Genomic DNA, 5,729 nt, shown 5'->3' on the forward strand with positions numbered 1-5,729 from the left:
AGCGCGGCCCTAGGTGCGCGCGCAGCCCCTGTGGCTCCAGAAGCTGGCTCGGGATGGGGACTGAGGAGAAGGCTGGACGCTTGGCTGTGCGCTGCGGTGGCCTGCGTGGAGGGCGGGCTCCTGGAAGTCACTCTACTATCCTGCTCTGGCTGCCTGCACGGCTCTCAACTTTTGGCTGCTCTACTTAATACCCAGATTTCGGCTGGTGATGGCACAGCCAGTGCAAATCGGGTCCCCAAACTCATCCTGGCGCGAACTGGCCGCCCAGTGGTTGGGCCTAAGCCTCCCGGAGGTTCTTGGTCAGGCACTTCCACCCTGCTGGGGTCGCTAAGGCCGCTTCCTTACTTTCTGCTGCTGATTTACATGCTAATTGGGTCTGGGAAAAGTTCTTTAATTGGCAGAATTAGGCAGAGCAAACGAATTGTTTCACAGTCTGAACCAAATTAATTCCGGGTTTAGCTCCTTCCCTTGGAGAAACAAACAATTAAGTTGTCTTGTTTGCTTTATGGATATATTGGAAATGCCCCACATCGAGTTTCAGGATATTGTTTAAAGGGAAATTATTTGCAATATTAATACTTGCATGTTTAATTTGTAGTAACACTGAACCAAGAGGCAAGAGATTAAATTTACCTAATTTAAAATTGTAGAATACAAGAGGGAAAGAATTTGAGTTTACTTTTGCACAGCAAAGACATACCACCCAAAATCTTCTTGGCAATTATTAGATTCGAAAGTCTTTCCATCCAGTTAGGTGACCGTTGTCCTGACCACGTCATATTACAATTCCACCTGCCCAAGAGAGATGCTCCAGGAGAGAGAAAGAACAGCCAGCTACTGTAAGCCTCCAAACATCCTCGAGGGAGCACCTTTGGGGAGGCCAGCCAGCGATGAAACCTCTTGATGTCATTTCCTCTTCCGTGTGCCTCAGACTTGCTCCCAGCTGTCTGCCTTAACTGTTGAGTAAAACCACTGCGCCTTCAAAACCTTTGAAGCCTGCAGTTTACCCTGGTCCTTGGGAGTCAATGAGAGTTAAAGAATTACCACATTACAACTAGACAAAACTCTAGCAGGTTTTGTAGTTAAACAGCACAAAGTGCTATCATTAAGGCCTTGTTCTCCTGAATCCTTCTGGGGTTATGTAACTTACTAACTGGTGATATTGAGCAAGTCACTTTTATTTCTGGAGCTTCTCTGGAGTTACTTATTCTACTCATTTCCCAGGGATTGTCCAGATTAGATGGTGTGTATAGATGGGGAATCTAGGGCACTCACTGCTCTGTAAATGTTAACTAGCATCTCTGTCGTCCTTGTTATCCTCCACATTAATCCTGAGGTCACATTTTACAGGGGTCAGATGGAGGCACACAGGAAAAAAGTGGCTTGCCTTGTGTCAATAATTGGGTCAGAGATGGGAGCCGCCCAAAACAACTCTCCTTCAACAAATGCTTATGTGACATCTGCTTCCCTTAAATCACCTGGGGAAGTGTGGAGAAAGATTAAAATAAAACAAAACACTTGCCCAGGATCCCTTTAAAGAGCACAACTAGCTGTTTTATGGAAATCTCTGAAGACAGAAAGGAGTAGTGAATTTGGGAAAAAGGATATGCTAGTGCTTATGGCTCAGCTCCTTGAAGGTATGAGTCCTCCAGGCACATGATTTGTACATTTGGACTATTATAAGGAAGAAAGCTATCTGTATCCTGTATCCTGAACCTCTTCTCCAAAGTTTTCTCTTTGCCTTAAATCAGTGGTTTTAAAATTCATTTGGGGTTGGGGATGTGGCTCAAGCGGTAGCGGGCTCACCTGGCATGTGCGTGCCAAAAACTAAAAAATAAATATTAAAAAATTCTCTCCCTCTCTTTTAAAAAAAAAGTCATTTGCACATTAGAATTACCAAGGAATCTCTTAAATGACAAAAATCTCTAGACTTCGGAAATTTTGATTCATTAAGTTGGGGTGATACCTAGGCTTTTTTTTTTTTTTTCATTCTCTAAATGAGAAGTTCTCTCTAAAGAGAAAATCGCCGTTACAAAGAATCCTGGATGTTTCTGGAATACTGCTTTCCCCTTTTCCTGTTGGGACTGTTCCTTCTCCCTCTTGTCCCTTTATCCTAATACTGCCGAAAAGTGAGGTCAGTGTCATCTTTTTGCCTCATGCTGTTTTCAAGTCAGTTCTCCCCCTCTCAAAAACTTTCGACCTTTGAAGGCTGGGTTCTATAAATGCATCCATGCTCTCATTCACAGACCTCATTTTACCTCATTCTTCCAAGACTCAGTGCCAGGCTCACTGTCTTATCTGTCCTACCTCCTGTTGTCATCATTGTTCATTATAGTGTTAGCATTCCATCTAACCATCAACCCTCTGGTGTCTCAGTTTTTTGTCTTTCTCATCTACACTGTCTTTTTTCTCTCCCCCTCTGCCATCCACTCTGGGACTTCACCTTAGACCTATCCTCAGAAAAGACTCCATATTCTAAAGCACTAATGCTGATATCCCACTCCCAAATCACAATCACCTCTCATTCCAGCTTGACTGCTCTTGTACTCCCCTGAGTACATGGGGCCTGTTCCTTTCTCCATCTTTCTTTCCTTTAACTAGCTTCAGCATGAGACCAGTTCTTCAGCATGTTCTTAATAATTGACACAGTCTCAGAAATTCTGACCTTTTGTTTCTAGCCTCTCACATCTTCTGATCAACAAAGAAACTGGCTTGTCTCTCTCCTCTTAGGAACAAGCCCTCCCTGATTCCACTTCCAAACCCAGATATCACCAAAGATTGTTGACAACCACCTCCTCCCTCTGGCTTCTGTTCCTAGCACTCCATTGACAAGGCTTTTGGTCAAGTCTTCAGTGACATCCATGACAGTAACTGCAGGGGACATTTTAAAGTTTTCATTCTATTTGACTTCTCAGCAGCGGCAAACAGCCATTCTTTCCCTTGTGAAATACTCTCTGCCCTTGCCTTCTGTGACACACCACTCTCTCCTGATTTGCTTTCCCCTTCTCCTTCTTTTTTCTTAATTTTGTTTTCCTTTTGAGGAAATCAAGAGATAGGAAAATTTTCAAAGAATAATATAACAAACACGACTCGGAACTAACAGCTATTAGTTGTTTCCTGTCTTTAAGAAATAAAACATGGCGAGAAAGCTTAATTTTCTTATAACTAGCCCTGTCTTTCCTACCTGCATATCCCACACTCCCATGCTTTTATAGGCAATACTATAAGGAATTTTCTGATCCTTATAGTTAATTTTCTATACTTTCACATGTATATTTGTTTCTGTACTACAATATAATAATGCTTTTGCTTGTGGTTTTCCCCCAAATTAACATAAACAATATCCTGCTCACTCATGTCCTCCAATTTATTCTCCAAATTGTAGTCAAAGTGATGTTTGAAAAAATGACTCTCTGATTACATTAAGTTGTTGCTTAAAACATTTCAATCATTCCTTGGTATCCCCCAAATCAATATGACTTTCAAAACTATGCATAATTTGTCTCTTGTCTGTCTGATCTCCTCTGTGTGACATGGGTCCTGAAAGTAGTGTCTCTCTCTTTTGTATATGTGTGGTTCTAGGGGTTGCTCTCTCACTGAGCTACATCCCTGGCCATTTTTTAGTTTTTAGTTTGAAACATGATCTGGCCCAGGCTGGCCTCAAACTTGTGATTCTCCTTCCTTAGACTCTGAATTCTCTATGATTATGGATGGGTGCTGTTGTGCCCAGTAGTATTGCTGATATTTTGAGTGCCTGGAATGTTCTATGCTACTCCTTTGTTCCGATAGGCCTATCCATGTGCTTCTGGTTAGAACTTTCTTTTCCTCCTCTTAGTCTAACTCCTATTCATCCTTCAAGTGTCAGCCTCAAAGTCATGGCCTCAAAAAAGATCTCCCTGATACTCCAATAGGTCATATCCCCCATTTGGTGTCTTTAAAGTATCCTGCAAATTTACTTTGTAGTGCATATCATATCTCATAATTAATAGCTGGTACAGCTATTTGGTAAATGTTTCTCTTTCCTGTTCAATCAGAAGTTCCTTGAATTCTGAGACTATGTGTGTCTTTCATTTTTCTTGTTTCTTGTTCCTTCATCACCTAGCCAAGAGGGAGAGCTTGGTTCACAAATGAGGGAACGAATGGGTGAAAGCAGTGCGTTCCTTTTCCAGGATTCAGCATGATCATTCAGCATGATCATTGGATGGAATGGTAGCATTTCAAACCCGAAAGAAAAACAAAACAGATAAACAAAACAACACTCGAAAGATATTACACCCTTCTCATTTTGAGATTCCAGTTCTAAAGAAAAACAAAACCTAGGCTTTTTTCCAACACACAGCTTCTACTTTGCAGTGTCTAATTTACTTTTTGAATGAGGAAAAAAAAAAGTTTTGCCAATGTAAATGACGAGGAAATATGTCAATTACAAAAATGAGATGCTTGAAAATAAGGTGCAATAAAAGTATAGATATAAGTCTTAGGGCCCCGTGGAAGGAGATGAAACTGCAGTTTGAATCCACTGGGAGCAATGCGTGAGCATCCCGGAGGCCCAGCTCTCACAGCAAGCTGGAGTTTGCCAACAGTGATTCACTGTCTGCCCCTGGTGAATAGCTTCAGTGGGCTGCCTCCCCCTGCGAGTAACAATCATTCCACTGTACAGTGCAAAGCTGTGGTTCCATTCACTTCTGATATCAAATTATTGTTTGGGTAATTAAGAGAATGGTAGATTAGAAATAAGGTAATGAATGAACAATACATGTTAAGTAAACCAGAACTCTTTTTTTTTTTTTTTTGTCTCCACAAAAGCTCTTTACATTTAGTTGAAGTAATGAGTTATATAATACAGAGCAAAGACTGTCTTTGGCCTTATTTTCATCTTTCTGTTCCAACAGAGCCTTTTAATTGCCCCTCCTACTGATATTTAGACTTGAAAGTATCAACTTGGACATGAGTTTATTTAAAAATGCAGCTACCTAAATGTAATTTATACTTTTCATAACCAGATAAATTGGTTGATTAAACACCACTTTGGAATTTGCTATTTGGCCAAAAAAATGATGAAAATCTAAATAAACTTGTTTTTGAGAACGGCTTTCAAGACCTTTGCTTCCAGGTAGTGGAAGGTTCTGCTAGAAGAGGAGGTTGTTTTGGCTCATGCTCATATATGAAATTATGCTTCGATTTTGTTCCAATTCTTGCTTGAGGATTATGTGAGAAAATTCTACTGATGTTAACTGACACTTTTTTGAAGTTGTTTATGATAAATATGTATTGAAGAGTAATTTGATAACCAGAGAAATGGAAGAAACTAAGGATGTTTTGTTTGCTTTAACTTCATAACTTTAAAACAGAAGACAGCTGTTTTAAACATCTAAACATAGGCTGGATAATTGCATACAATGAATGTACCTTTAAAAATAATATGCTTGGTTATAAGGTAGGTTTTCCTAATGAAGTATTAAAATTAACATTGTTAGCTACAAAATTGTCCTTTGAAAACTCCCCATATGTATGATTATAAAATAAAGGGATGGTTTGCTAATATCTTAACCTGACTTTGGATCTGGTACCTAGGATGAGAGTTCCTATAGTTAATCACCCTATGAAACACTAATAATTTTTTAAGTAGCTAGATTTAAGAATGTTTTCCGATATAACTTTTAGGCTGAAATGAGTTTAAATGTTACATTTTAAAATAAGCAAAATGTGGATCCAACATGGCGGCCGGC

Source organism: Marmota marmota, unplaced genomic scaffold, assembly GCF_001458135.2.
Source record: "Marmota marmota marmota unplaced genomic scaffold, marMar, whole genome shotgun sequence".
NCBI classification, from domain to species: Eukaryota; Metazoa; Chordata; class Mammalia; order Rodentia; family Sciuridae; genus Marmota; species Marmota marmota.